General features: G+C 28.5%; 1 pseudogene; it reads right to left on the bottom strand.

Moving 5' to 3' along the window:
• Positions 1-15,208: 15,208 nt before the first annotated feature.
• On the bottom strand, positions 15,209-16,615 carry LOC112747769 (ethylene-responsive transcription factor 1A-like; annotated as a pseudogene).
• Positions 16,616-16,920: the final 305 nt, after the last annotated feature.

Genomic DNA, 16,920 nt, shown 5'->3' with positions numbered 1-16,920 from the left:
TTAGGATGATGTTTGATTGATGTACATTATTTAATATTTGTTACTCTTAAACTAGCTTGTATTCTTACACAATGAAATTTATGTATTGATTACACAGTTCTCGTATGTTAAAACCACTAATACTATATAGGAGGTTGAGAAAACACAAACTTAACATTGAGCATGTATAATAGTTTAGTTATAAATTGGGACAATTTACATATTTAAATAAAACTAAAGAAATATTTATCCAAATATACAAATTAAAAAGTTGTTACGTACTTATGCAAAATATATTATTATGTAAATTGTGGGAGTCAACCACGGTTTTTGATTTGTACATAAACCGTGGTTAGCAGAGAGGTTTTATGGAAAGAAAAGTTTGGCTGTAAACCGTGGCCACCAACCACGGATTAGGAAGGAAAAGTGTTAGGCATAAACCGTGGGTGGCTACCACAGTTTATGAGGAATTTTGCATTAAACGTAAAACCTCCTAGACTCCCACGGTTTACGTTTATATGTATATATATACATAATCCGGTGACGCTCAACACAGATCATTTGGAAGCAATAAAATTTTTTGAAACCTTCATAGTTGAGAGAGTTTGAGAGAGAGGATGGGAGGATTTAGTCAGGTTTGAGTGGTGGAGTCATGGAAGATTTTACATATATTTTTAAAATATAATATAGATACATTTTTAATTATATTAATAAGACGATTAATTTACGTCTGAATTCACAATATAAGAGTAACTTTTGTGAAACACGTTGAAGAGGATAAAAGTGTGTTTCAGTACTTTGAACGATGTTCTTTGATGTTTGACAATTTTTTTTTGAACTCCAACTTGATTTTGCATCCCAAAAGCTTGTTCATTAGAAGCAAAAAATTATAATTTCTGCATTTACTCAACCCACGTTTAGGTGGTTGTTTGTTATTATTGGTTTTTTCATAATTTTTTTTAAATAAATGCTAAGAATATTAAAATAATTAGAATAATTATAGCTTCTGCATTTACTCAACCCACGTTTAGCTTCTGTATTTACTCGCCCCACGTTTGCATTAAAAATATTTTCAAAATGCATTAAAATTTCTTTCTGACTTACTCCGAATCAATTTATTTTCATCAAAAATATTTTTCTATCAACAGTAACTTTTAAGTGTGTGTTTGGATTCACGTTGGGGAAACTGGAGTTTGAATGGAAGTGATTTTGTAGAATTGATTTTGGGTAGAAGTGAGTTTGTGCCAACATGATTTATGTTTGACAAATTTTACTAAAATTGATTTTAATAAAATAAATATTGTTTGGATAATATTAGTTAAAATCACTTCTAGATAAATAAATAATTAATTATTAAAAAAATATAATATTAAATTATAATATTATTTTTAAATATATTTAATTTTTTATATTTTTTAGTATCTTTTATATAGTATTTTTTTATAGTACTTTATTTTAGTATATTATAATTTTTTATTCTTATAATAAAAATTAATATTTATTGATAAAATTAAAAATAACATATAAAAATAGACAATTTTTTAAGTATTTTTTATAGTAAAAAGTAATATTTATTTATTAAATTAAAAATAATATATAAAATAATATATTTTAGTAATCTTTTTAAGTAATCTTAATAATTTTATTTTTATTATTATTTTAAGTTCTAATTTTTTACAAGTTAGATTTTTATTATTATTTATAATTAATTTTTTATTTAATTTATCATTTCTAATAGGAGCAATAATACATATTATAAAAAATTAAAATAGTAAACAGTGCATAAAAATTAGAATAATTATTTTAATATTCTTAGCATTTATTTAGAAAAAATTAGGGAAAAACCAATAATAACAAGCAACAACCTAAACGTGGGTTGAGTAAATGCAGAAGTTATAATTTTTTGCTTCTAATGAACGAGTTTTTGGGATGCAGAATCAAGTTGGCGTTAAAAAAACAAGTTGTCAAACATCAAAGAACATCATTCAAAGTATTGAAACACACTTTTATCCTCTTCAACGTGTTTCACAAAAGTTACTCTTATATTGTGAATTCAGACGTAAATTAATCGTCTTATTAATATAATTAAAAATGTATCTATATTATATTTTAAAAATATATGTAAACATGTATCTCTCATGCAGGTTGAATCTCACCCACATATATATAGATATTTCCTCCTCATAAATCGTTGTAGGCTACAAGGGTTTATGCCAATTACCATTCCTTCGTAAACCGTTGCTGGCAGTAAGGTTTTATGAAGATTTTCTTGCATTCATAAACCGTGATAGCCTACCACGGTTTATGGTCATTTTGTTTTAACACGTAATCCGTTCCTACCAGCCACGGTTTATGTATAAATCAAAAATCGTGGTTGGCTCCTACGGTTTACATAATAATGTATTTTGCACAAATAACAATTTGTTGATTTGTGTATTTGGGTAAAAGTTTCTCTAATTTTATTTAAATATGTAAATTGCCCTATAAATTATTACTACTACAATAATTTGATTGATTTTATGTTTAGTTATACACAATATGTTTGATTATTATAAAATTATTTTAAATTCTAGTGTTTTTAGACAAGTTGTTTTGGAATAATTGCATATCCCTAATTATAATTTTAAACACTTTTCAAATCATGTTACAAAATATGATTATAATTAAATGCGTTTAAAGTAATAATTAAACTTAATAATTTAAATCAAAATTTAAACACATGCTGTAATTAGATTATAATCAAACATGTTTTAAATCATATTACAAAATTCAATTATAATCAACTGCATTCAAAGTAATAATTAAATTAAAAAATTCAAATTAAAGTTCAATGTTATAATTAGATTATAATCTAACATGTTCCAAATCATACTTCAAAATCCCATTATAGTCAAACATAACAAAGTTAATAATCAAAGTTCAATGTTACAATTAGATAATCAAACATATACCAAGTCATACTTCAAAACTGATTATAATCAAACACATACAACAAAAGTAATAATCAAATTCTAGAATCCAAATCAAAGTTCAAATTCACACTATAATCGGATTATATTCAACTTCACTCTAAATTATATTACGAAAAGAAAAGTATATGAAACCAATTCTAAATTAGCAAAAAATAGAACAATTTAATTAATTATAAATATAGTAATTAGTTTTATCTATTTATGATTTAAAATATTGGTTATTAAATGTTTCACCACATTCAAATTAGGAGGAGATACGTTCAGTAATGTGAATCACGAAAACTTATTCAATTAGCTTCGGTCTCTCCACCCCCTCTCTCTCTAAATGCCTAAAAGATGATAAATAAAAAAAATAATTTCAAAACCATCCAATTTACAAAGAAAAAAAACATCATCATGCCTAACATAAACAACATCCACGTAAAGGTTTTAAATTCATTCAGAGGCATTTGGCTGTTTTTAGCTAGAACCATCTTGGTTCCTAGCATTATTAATTACGAAATATAGTTATAATCAAATATGCTCAAGATAATAATCAAATTCAGTCATTCAAGTCAAAGTTTATTGCGATTGAAGCATTAAAAATCGAATTTTTTATTTTAATAAATAAAATAATTATAATAATTATTGAAATAAATAATTTAAAAAATATTTATCAAAATAAATATTCCTCTCCTATCTCGTTTACACTGTAAACGATATCATTTTTTGTGTATCTCGTTTACAATGTAAACAAGCTATGTGTATTTTTTCAATTTTCATATATCTCGAGGTACATAAAAAATTATCTCGTTTACAGTGTAAACAACATTAATAATTTAAATTGGACCAAACTCTTAAAAATAGAATGTTTCAAATAATAAGGAAGGTGAATGATTTTAAATAGTAAAAAAACAAACAGTGCATTTTAAATAATAAGGAAGATGGACTGTCCATTTAAAATAAACACGTTAATACGTTTACTTTCTTTTAACTACCCATTGTTTAAATTGTATGTTGGCCTCTTTATCGTGGCCGCTAATATCCAAATAATACATTAACCCTTCATTCTTTGGAAATTGCATTCCATTCTCAACCGCTTCTTTCATTATCGTATCCCTCATTTTTATTCTATCGTAAATTCTGCTCAACTACTTTCAAATTATTTTTAAAATAAAAAAATAAAACAAAATATTTTTATATTATAAAAATATATAAAAAATAGACACAAACAATAATGCAAATATTAGTTTTAATTATTTCAAATTATTTTTGTACAAAAAATATTATTAGAAAAGAGATAAAAATATAAAAAAGTTTTTATAAACAAAGTAAACCTATGTATGTTTAATTTTTTAATTATTATCATTAGAATTTTAAAATTATTTTTTCAATAGAAAGCTTTTAGTTTTTTATTTCTAACAATATACTAAGAATATTAGTTAAAGTTTTAAGTGAATGAAATAAACAATTGTATTATTAATAATGTTAGAAAAAAAATAATTGTGTTAATAGTAGACAGTTTAATGGTACATTTATTTATGCTTTCATTTATTTCAACGGTTATTAAAAGTAAATGTATTAACGTGTTTATTTTAAATAAATAGTTCATCTTCACTATTATTTAAAATGTACTGTTATCTTTTCTATCATTTAAAATCGTCTATTTTTTCTATTATTTGAAACGTTCCATTTTTAAGAGTTTAGTCTAATTTAAATTATTAATAATTTTTATTATTTTCAAAAATTATATTTAATTATTTATATATACATATATTTGATTTACACTATAAATAAGATAACTTTTTATATATCTCGTTTACAATCTAAACAAGATATATAAAAAGTACTTGATCAAGGGTGGCAGATTCAAAAACAGTCATGTGTTTCTTGGTAATTCTGATATTTGAATTAATAATGCACTTATTAGTCTTTATACTAAGAGTGGTGAAGTACAAGAAGCACATGTTACTTTTGATAAAGGATTATTCTCCATATACAAGCATTTTTTTAGATAAGTTATACAAGTCATTTATATTCACGCGCTTTTACGTTTTTTTCTGTGTCTTTTCTTCTTTTTCTTCTTCTTCTTCTTATGTGCCTCTTCTTCTTCTTCTTCACAATTTTTCTTTTTCGTTATCGTCATCATCAACACTACCTCTTCTTCCTCCTCCACTTCCTCCTTCTTTTTTTATTGAAATTTCTTCTCCTCTTTTTTTTTTCTCTTTCTCCTTCATCATCAGTTATCTCGTTGTTGAAAATAATAAATAATTCAGGTTCAAATTGTCAATTGAACGAGAACGAAATTGATTATTATTTTGAATCCAACGAAGTGGCTAAGGTGTGGTTCAATTTAGAAGAAAAAATATAGCATTAGAAAAAATATTTTTCTACAGTAAATTTGGGTGTAGTACGAAGATATTTGGGTGTATTTTAAGAATTTTTAGGTGTATTTTTATTTTGATAAGTTCTACATAATTCAAAACTCTTCCTCTTTCTCCTTATCATCTTCTACTATTTCTTCTTTTTTTATCATCATCATCTTCTTCTTCTTCTTCTTTTTCTTATTCATCTTTTCCTTTTTATTTTACCTTCTCAAGTTTCTTCTTGTTTTGCTCTCTTAACAAGAATAAAAACAAAAAATTCAAACAAAAAAAAAACACATAATGCTGCAGAATTACTTGGAAGAGGATGAACTTACATTCATTTAACTAAAAAAACGAAAGAAATAAGAAAAAAACGCATCATTAGAGAAAATATTTTTCTGCATTTCCATCAAATTTGGGTGTAATACGAAGATATTTAGGTGTAACACGAAAATAGTTGGATGTATTTTTATTCTGATAAGTTCTGCAAAATTCAAAACTCATTCCCTTCCTCTTTTTCATTTTCTACTGGTTCTTTTTTTTATCATCATCACCATCTTCTTTTTTTCTTATTCATCTTTTTCTTTTTATTTTACGTTTTCAAGTTTCTTCTTATTTTACTCTCTTAACGAGAATAAAAATAAAAAAATTAAACAAAGAAGAAGAAGAAACACATAATGCTGCAGAATTACTTGGAAGAGGATCAAATTACATTTATTTAACTAAAACACAGAAAGAAATAAAGAAGAAAAAAACAAAGCATTAGAGAAAATATTTTTCTGTATTTGCAGCAAATTTAGGTGTAACATGAAGATATTTAGGTGTAACACGAAGATATTTTGGTGTATTTTTATTTTGATAAGTTCTGTATCATTCAAAACTCTTCCTCTTCCTCCTCTTCATCTTCTACTGCTTCTTCTTCCTCATCGTATTATTTCGTTTTCTTATAATTATTCTTGGAAAAAAATCAAACAAAGAAAAAAAAATACATAATGTTGCAACATCAATAGAAAGAAGAAAAGAAAAAAATGCAGCAATAACAACAATAATAAAAAACCAACGATGAAGATGAAACACGCGAAGAAAAAGAAGGAGGAACGCAAAAAGGAAGGAGAAGAAGAAGAAGGAAGAGGAGGAGGAGAAGAAAGAACGTGAAGAAGAAGAAGTATCTTCCATAATGGTGAATGAGAGCGCGCTTTAAAAACGGTTGAGTAATGCGCATGTTATCACGTTCCAGTGGGTGAATATAGTTTTTATTAGATTTAGCCCAACTTATAAAACTTGTAAGACAAAAAAATTTGTATGTGTAGCATAACTCTTTAATAAAATATTTGTCAAAGACAATATATCATAAAATTTATTGGTATCAGATTTTTGACAAAGTAGATATTTTAAAGAAGTACTAAAATAATTGTTCAAATGTGTAAAATTAGACAGAAAATCAATTCATTCAGGTCTGGTTATGTACTTAATGCTACTGCCAATGTTACTAATGTTACCTGAGGGAAGCAAATTTAGGGGTCATCAAACAAGCTAATCTGGCTCATTTAAGTTCGGTTTGTTAAGTTTGTGGGTTAAATGGGTTGGCCCGTTTAAGTTTGTTTTATTCGCGGGTCATAATTTTTTAGCTCGAATTGTTTATGGTCAATTTGATAGGTTAAACGGGCCAGTTCGTTTATCATTTAATTTTATTTTTTAAAAATTATTTTAACAAAAAATATCACTTTTAGATAAAATAAAATCTTTTAAAAATAATATTTTTTTAGTTGATAGGTCGAATTTTCAGGTTGAATCGAGAGAAATTATCTGCTAAAAGTGCTGCTTTTTTCAAAAGAAAATGTCAAAAAATTAAACGGACCACCCGTTTAACTCACGGATTAGTCTATTTAACCCGTCATTTTTTTGGGTTAATCGAGCTCAGTCCGTTTAACCTGAAATTTAAATTGACTTAATTTTAAAAACAAAATTCATCTATTTAAAAAGGTAATTGGACTAGTCTGATAGATTTAGTCTATTTTAATGGCTCTAAGCAAATTCATGCAATGACTAAAAAAATAATTATGATTCAGAAAATGAGATTTCTAATATTTTAATCACGTTATATTCAAAATGTATTAGTGTTATGGTAGGTTCTCGCTGTGCATTGCGATTAGTGGTAGTTGGCTCTTTTTGAAAATTTTTTAAATGCAATCGAATCCATTCTTTCATCAATCAAACAATATACAAATAAAGTCTCGCACGACCAAAATTCTCCACGTACCTTTTATCGGATCTGCTGGACTTTCACCTTATATGGTTCAAACCAACGTCGTTTCTTTCTCTTGATTTTTGAAGAATTACCATATGTTCATAATATGCAATGTTCATAATATGTAGCAAAAGAAAAGAAAGCAATTATAAAAATTTATTTTGTGCTTAAATTTTATTCAAATAAATAATATATAGATTAGATCTAAATACTTGTGGATGTTCGTAAAAATCATTTTCTTCTTCGATGATACGAAGATACTATGCATATCCACACCGTGACCAACCTTTGTTGTCAACTCCTTGATCAGTGAACATCTGATCTAAATTGAGAAACCTCTTGCAACTCTTTGCACGCCATAAAATTCTTCCCCAATAATTAGGCTCACATACATTTATGTGTGTAGAGATATAGGAATAAAACTCTTCTGTTTTATTTCATTTATTTCCTCTACTCTTGATATACATATATGTAGTATGATATTTGTTGCTTATTTTAAATTTGAATCTCAATTCAAATGTAAATAATACTTTTTATTTTAAACTTGAATCTTTTAAATTTATAAATCATATCATAATTCAATTTGAAACAGAATTAGTTAGGATTTCATCCAAATTTATGACTCAAACTTAGAAATAGAATAACTAATTATTCTCAATTATCATATTATTATTATATTATATTCTTGGTGCTAGAAAAGAATATAATAATATTCCATTTGAATTAATATAATTATTTATTTGATCAAATCAAAATAATAATTAAATAATTCTATAAAAAGATTAAAACACTTGTTAGTGTGTGACCCCATAGGTTCAATATTAAGCGGGTAGTAAACTAGTCATACTAACTTTACTAATCAAGATTGGCGCCTAACAACACTCCTCAATAACCCGATAGTATGAAGTAATCTATTTTTACTAAAAACCTCAGAAGAACAAAGTATAATTTCTTCCATTTTTCTATCTCTTGGTTAACCCTTAGAATATGGTTTAATTGTCAAACTCTAACTTGTTACCATTATTATAGTGAACCGTGAATGACTTAAAAAACTTATTTCTTCATTCATTCATTCAAAATCCATTAACCAAGGTTTTATTCATCTCAGTCATTATAATCATGGAGCTCAAACTCTTTACCGAGAATTGACAGATTCCTTATTGACTAATCATTAATTCTATAAGTATTTAAATCATACCCAATATCCATTCAACTAGCACTCTAGGGTATTAGGTGTCCGAAATCAAAATATAATAAATATATTGTTAGTTATTATGATAGTCGCAGGTCAAAGGAAACTCTATTACCATGTTCATCTTGAGAATATCCTATTGACTAATATGCGGTAATTATAACAATTAGGAATTCTCAAAGTGAGTCTATTCAATAGTTACATTTCTATATGCACCATCTATATATATAATTTAATAAATGAGATTTATTAATCTTCATTTAATGAAGACTATTATATATATATTGATCTTTTCAGATTATTAACGTCCTTTTCAATAATTCTATGATTAAGAATAATTTAAATTAAATTATAAAAGATTTATCTCTCAATATATTATGATTACTGTCATAATAATAAATCTCTAAATTTAATCAAGGACCTTATTATATTAATATTTTAATATAATAATAATAACAAATTATTTAACACATGATTAATTGGATTATGATTATACTATTTAATCCCAACAACTTTGAACAGGGCGAGCGACGAAGAAGCAAAAACAACCATAGCGAGCGGCAAAAAACCACGAACAACTCAACTAGTGCCAACAGCGAGCCATATAGACTTTGACATGGTGGTGACAAAAGGACGATGTGGTCGATGAAAAGTGGGACCGAAGGATCGAAGGTCCGAAGAAGGTGCCAAATCTAAAAAGAAAGAGAAAGCCTGTGACACATAAAATTAGTAGTTAATTTGTATTAAATTTGTATACATATAAAAATACAAAAATACATCCTGCCTAATTTTGATTGTTAATTTTAATATATACTTAATATTTTTATTTAATTTTATATAATTTTATGACAAGATTGTCCAGTTATCTTTAATTTATATTTATTTTATAATAATAATTTCAACCACAAGTTAAATGCTGTATTTTTTTTTCGTCCGTGCGTCGAAAACCGCGGGCTATAGCCCTTTAATCACAACGATGAATTGACAGATACACATAATCTGATCTATGTAAGGTTGCCCATCCGAACCGGTACATTGTTTAATATGCATAAAGACAATATGTTCTCATCAGTAATTAAAAAAAAATTGAGACTCCTATGTCATTTTCTAAAGAGAAAGTATAGAGAGTCCATGGCCTAAGCGTACAATGCGTATAATAGAAGTTTAGAAAGTATTAGAGATATGATCATTAGTGTTACATTGTTTTGTTAAGGTTATGCTTTTGGAATGAGTGAGTTCATGACATGGTATTAAAATTATAGATTCGAAAGGTCAAGGATTCAATCTTTGGTAAACTCCAAATCAACTTAAATTTTTGGAATAAGTAATTTTATGACATGAGATGTTTATTATCCTTGGTATCCGAATAGTTATTTTAGATAGTATGAGTGATGTTCATTTTATTCATGGACCAAAATTTAGCCCATTATACACATTGTACGTTTAGGCCATTGACTCTCTAACACTATTCTTTTCTAAATTATCTTTTTAATCGATAATTAAGAAAAAAACTTGATTTTTTTAATTTTTTATGTTTTTAAAAAATAATTAAAAGTATGAACTAAGACTCTTCGCCGCCGTTAAAAAACAAAAGTAAAAAAGAAAAGGACAATAAGTTGAGCGTGAGAGCCAAATGCTTGTGAAAAATGTGATAGGAGTTACATTGATGAATACAAGGAGATACGCCAAATTGTATTATTCATCGTATGACTTATTTAAATTATTAATTTCAATTAAGCAAATAAGCAATGCATATGGCAATTAATAGTTAGTATTATAGTTATAATGCTTTGTGTGATCAGTGGTGGTGAGAGATCGACAAGTCCTATATTTCCAGAATTAAATTAGCTCAATAGGATAAGATCACTAACGTCAACTACAAATAATTAAAGTTATAATCTTTAGTCGTTGTCATTCTTTTAATCGAACTATGTCAACTCCCGATAAACACGAGTACATTCTACGAAGGATATTCTTCACAGATTGTTCCTTAAAGGAAATTGATAATTTTAAATTTTTTCATTTAGAAGTGTTTATTATTGCATTGTGGAAATTAAATAGTGCTTATAAATATATCTCGGGTACCGTTATACATATAATTTTCTCTTTCATATAAGAGATATAAATTAATCCAAATCCAACAAATTAAAATTTATTTTCATAACATGCGCGTGAAAATTACGTTCCTCTTGATATCTTACATTCTTCTTTTTCTTCTTATTTTTTCTTCTTCTCCTTTTTCTTTGTATTTCTTCTTATTTTTCTTCACGTATTTCATCTTTATTGTTATTTTTTTATTACTGTTGTTGTTTCTGTATTTTTTTCTCCTCTTTTTTCTATTGATTTTGTAACATTATGTATTTTTTTCTTTATTTAATTTTTTCTCCTAAAAAGAATTATGAGAATATGAAATAAGAAGATAAAAAAAAAAGAAGAAACAGAAGATGAGGAGGGGGAAGAAGAAGAGTTTTGAATTATGCAGAACTTATCAGTACACATACACCAAAAATTCTTAAACAATACACCCAAATTTGCTACAAATACGAAAAAATATTTCCTCTAATGCTTCATTTTTTTCTTCTTCTTTTTTTCTTATTTCCTTTTTTCTTTCAATTGAATGAATGTAAGTTTATCATCTTCTAAGTAGTTTTATAGCATTATGTATTTTTTCATCTTCTTTGTTTTATTTTATTTTTTTTATTCTTGTTAAGAGAGTAAAACAAGAAAAAACTTGAGAAGATAAAATAAGAAAAAAAAGATGAATAAGAAAAAAAAGAAGATGATGATGATGATGAAAAAGAAGAAGAAGAAGCAAAAGATGAGAAGGAGGGAGTAGAAGAGTTTTGAATTATGCAGAACTTATTAGCACACGTTCACCAAAAATTCTTAAACAATACACCCAAATATCTTCGTGCTACACCCAAATTTGCTACAAATACAAAAAAATATTTTTTTAAGGCAAAATGTTTACATTACATTCAATTCAAACCATCAACGATGAACAACAAATTTCACAAACAAAAACAACATTATTCACCTATAAAATCATAAACTACTAATGAAAATATTAACTAGAATCAAACCACGCCTCAGTCACTTGATTGGATTCAAAACAATAATAAATTCATTATGATTCAATTGACAATATGAATTTGAATTATTCATTATCTTCAACAACGAGATAACTGATAATGGAGGAAAAAGAAGGAGAAAGAGGAGAGGAAGAAGAGGTGGTGTTGGTCGACGATAACGAAAGAGAAAAATAACAAAGAACGTACAGCAAGAAGAAGAATAAGAAGAACGTACAATAACGGCACGAAGAAAAATGTGCACGCGTGAATATAAATGACTTGTAATGACTTGTATGGAAAAATCACTTATATGTGGAGAATAATATCCCGCCACTATCCTTATAAAATTTAGAGAGTACTTTTTGTCTTAATTTACTACAGCTAATCCGAAACACTATGGTTTAGAAAATGACTATGTTACGTATACACTAAAATTAATTATTAATATAAAATATATGTTAAAATATAAATATATATTAAAAAAAATTAAACCACATATACGTTTATATACAAATACATTAATAACTAATTTTAATAGCTGATTTCAGTATACGAAAAATATTATTTAAAAAATTAATCTTAATCCAATGTCAATATAGCTGGATACAACTAAACACTTTTAAACCATTTAATGGTATGTTGCCATTGGGAGAAAAATTTGGTGGTTACAATAACTTTCAGTACAAATCAAACATCAACTATGTTAGGAAACATTAAAAATAATTACTAAATTAATTATTTATATAAATAATATAATACAATATAAAATAATACATATTAAAAATGAATTAAATATAACATATATATTTTATTGGTATAAAAGTTAACAGAACAAACAATTCGACTAGAATAAAGCATATGACCGACCCATAAAAGTCGAAATATTGTGCAGGTCAAAATGATATGGCACAAGAGTTGATTTATATTGGAAGTTTTAACTTATCATAAAAATTCAATCATAAAAAAGTAAAATGTCAAATATAAGATGAATTAATTCGGAAGCCTCTAAAATTTGAAATGCGCTAATTACAGGTGGTTTTTTCTAAAAGTGTTATATAAAATACGAAATTTGGAGACCAAAGTAAGAAAGAATGCGAAATTTTAAACTTGAGAGTTATAATTCTTCGTGGTCAAGACAAAATTGTGGATCACAAAAACCTTGAAAAAAAGGAGGGAGTCAAATAGTGTGAGAAAGGAGCATTCTGCAGTTTACTTTTTGTGGTCTATAAATAAAAGAAATTCAAAAGAATCTAAAAACTTTAATCGAAACACTACACTATCATCACACAACTCTGCAAATTTTCAGTTATATTAATGCAACGAAAATCAATAAAATGCAAATGCATATGAATGTCTGAAATCAATTTTTTTATTCACTTTATTTATTTTCTTTATTTTTCTTTTTAAGTTCTAATTATTTTTGTTACTTTGATTTTCTTTTTAAGCACTTTAATTTCCTTCTGTTTTATTTTAAACTTGAAGTCCCTTAGTATTTCATTTATATTCTTTGTTTAGTTTATTTATTTTCTCTCTTGTTATTTCTAGAGTTAATATTTAATATGGTCCCTAAATTTACACACAAGTCTCAATTTAGTTCTTAAAGTTTCAATTGTCTCTATTTTGTCTCCAAACTTTATAAACGTGCCTCACATTAATCACTGAAACGACTTTTAGTACAAAAACATTAATGGAGCCCTGATATAAACCGTCAAATGTCTTGTTAAAACTTGTAAAATGATGCAGTTTTGGTTTTAACATTCAAATAGCTCATAAACGGCATCGTATCACTTATTTTGTTAAGTAAAATTTTAATAAACACCACTTATGATGTTGTTTTTGGATTATTTGAGTGCCAAAACTAAAACGACATCATTTTACAAAGTTTAGTGTGGCATCCGGCTGTCCACGACAATGTTCCATTAATGTTTGTACGTTGAAAATTGTTTCAAGGACTAACTTGAGTTATGTTCACAAAGTTTGGAGACTAAATAAAGACAATTAAAACTTTAGGTAGTGTTTGGTGGAGAGACAGAGGCCAAAAGACTGAGACTGAGAGACATAGACTAAGAGACAGAGACAGAAATAAATCTCAGCATTCTGTTTGGTGTAAAGTGGAAGACAGAAATTAAAATAAGAATGAAACTCTAATTTAATTTGTACAAAAGATAAAATTGGAATTAATTAATTAAAATGAGGGTATTTTAGGTATAAAATGTTATTAAAGTTTCAGTCTATGTCTTTAAAAATTTCAGTCCCCTATGTCCTCACTTTTTGGAGGTACTGAAATATTGAAATTTTATGGACAAAGACAAAAATTTTAGTACCAGTCTCTGAACCAACAAAGATGATACTGAGTCTCAGTCTCTCAGTCTCTGTCCTAATACCTCAAAACAAACGCTACCTTAGGGACTAAATTGAGATTTGCATGTAAATTCAGAGACCAAATTGAGTATTATCTCTTATTTCTATCTTTACGATATTTTTTCTTCAATCGTTTTATTTTCACGTTCTTTACTTTGTTAATTGTCTATTTTTAGCTCTATTTATTCTCTTGCACTATAATTTGTCACAAATATTTCGACACCTGTCAATTCGACACCAATGCTAAGTAATTTATGAGTCGAGTTCACTCTTTTTGAGAGAAGTTATATGTACTCCCCAAATTGAGATATTGATACAAACTTGATTCGACATCCGATCTAAATTCCCAAAAATCAAGTGAAATATTTAATGTGCATGTAGTGACTAATTTTTTATGTGCATGTAGTATTTTTAATCAAATATTTATAATCATAAAATTAAGATTTTGTATGTAATTTTTTTCAAGGTGAAAAAGAAAATGCAATGCAACATGAAAATAATTAAATTCCATTAACAAACCAAATGCTCCTAACTTATTATCTAAATAAACCAAATGCAAGTGGAAACAAATACTGACGTAATTAAGATTTAAGAATAGAAGAATTATTAGAGCTCGCATTTATTTCCGATCATGAGTTCAGAGAGCTATTGTACATGCTATTTTTCCTTCTTGTTTTTTTTGTCTATATTTTTTCGTCCTTAACACTTGTAATTGTTCGACATAATGTGTGAATGGCATCTTATTTTCCTAAATTTTGTCTCAAGTAAAGCCTTTGGTACGGAACGCATAATTGTAAGCACTACCTCACTCAGTTACTTCCATCCAAATTGGGTTCCCTCGCAATTATTGGTATCTGATTTGGTGATTCTCCCTCTTCATTTTTTTTTCATTTTGTATTTATCGGATACTATGACTACTTTATCTAATTACTATTCAATCACCTAAAACGGAAAAGTTTTATCTTGCCAGAGTTGCCACTTGCCTTATAGACGAACTAATACTAGTATTTTTTTGTCTATTTAGGGAACAAAGGCTTTAATTTCATGCAATGTAAGGCGATTCATTGATTTCATACACAAAATGTTGAACAAAGAAATAACAAATATTGTATTTACAAAACCCAAAAAGAAAAAAAATGGAGCCCTACTTGCTCTCTACCAAACATGGCTTTTTAACTTATCCCATTTGTTTCCTTGCAACTCTTTTAGTCACTATCTGAAATTCTCAATCCATCTTCTTTTTTATCTTGGCCCAACTGTATTATTTTTAGTGAATAGTGACGAGTGAGTGGTTGCACTACTCAGCTCACCAATAACTGCTCGCCACGTGTACAATGCGCCACTTGACTCCCCACTTGCCCCGTCTTCATCTCAACCTGACCTGTCACCACCGGTACCCTCGGTCCCACCGTCTTCTTCCTCCTCTTCGTCGTGGATACACTATCCGACGATGATGAAGGCTCCGGCGACGACCGCTTAGACGTCACCCTCACGGGGTCGGGTTCACCGGAGTTTACCCGGAGTGGGAAATTCAACAGAGCTCGCGACCCGCGCATTCTGTACGCGGCGCGGTCGTAAGCTAAAGCAGCGTCTTCGGCGGTTTCGAATGTTCCTAGCCAAACCCTAGCACCGTTTTTCGCCGGGTCACGAATCTCCGCCGCGAACTTCCCCCACGGTCGCTGCCTCACTCCGCGGTAGTGCTTCCCCTTCGCCGGAACCGGAACAGGCGTAGGCTTCTCTTCAATCGGGGCTACGACGGCGGAGATGACAGGCTCCGGCAAGCTTGGCACCGAATGAAATACATCCGGCTCTGATTTAACCGTTACGTCGGGTAAGTAACCCGAAGAGAAGGATTCGGGTGATCCGGCTTCGAGAGAAGGAACCCAACCGACGTTCACGGCGTCGCGGAGAACGCCGTAGAGCACCATATCTTCTGAATCGTCTTCTTTGAGCGGCAACTCGCCCCAATTTTCGCTCAGGCAAGGGTACAAGCTGCTGAAGCTGGAGCTCCTGCAGAAAACCGGTGTGCTACCCGAATGACAATTCGGTGCTCCGAATATAAAAGGGTCGGACTCTCCCAGCAAGTGGCGACGAATTGAGTCCAGTAGCGCCAAATCGGCCTCGTAACTGCTTTGTTCGCACATTTCTTTTCTTGTTAGTGTGTTTGTTTTTCAGTTATAACTGAATCTGCTGAAGAAATAATAAAGAGGAGAGATAGCTAAGGAAGGTGTTATTAGGTTTTTTTTTTTTAATTGTGGGTATTGAATATTCGAATTTTGAAGGGGAAGAAGGAGACGGGTATATATAGGAGTGCAAGGTTCGTGAACTTGGACATGAAACTTTTTTAATCACTATGTACGACCATAGATCTTTTTAATTTTTATTTTTACGATGGTCGCCAACTAAGCTTCTATGAAGCTTCGCATGTGTAAATTGCAAGGCACAGTTTGGTCATTGGTGGTCTTTTTATCACGTGCTTAATATTTTCAGTTTTTTCTCTAATTAAATAAGTCCCGTCGCTGACGTCATTCGTCTCTCTCATGTGCACACACCATGACACCACACACAACTTGCTTCTCCTGCTTTTGTCGCTTTCTGTGCCGCAAATTTTGTCTACTATCAAATTCGTTTTCTACCTTTAAATTATTTTTCAATAGTTTCTTTCTTGTATTTCATCTTGATTCTTGACCAATACTACTAGTAAAACTTAAAAACCGAGAAAATAAATCTTCATATATTAAATTAGGTTAGC

The sequence above is a fragment of the Arachis hypogaea genome, chromosome 15 (genome assembly GCF_003086295.3).
Source record: "Arachis hypogaea cultivar Tifrunner chromosome 15, arahy.Tifrunner.gnm2.J5K5, whole genome shotgun sequence".
NCBI classification, from domain to species: Eukaryota; Viridiplantae; Streptophyta; class Magnoliopsida; order Fabales; family Fabaceae; genus Arachis; species Arachis hypogaea.
Note: the sequence above shows the minus strand (reverse complement) of the source record. Positions and strands in the feature narration are given on the sequence as shown.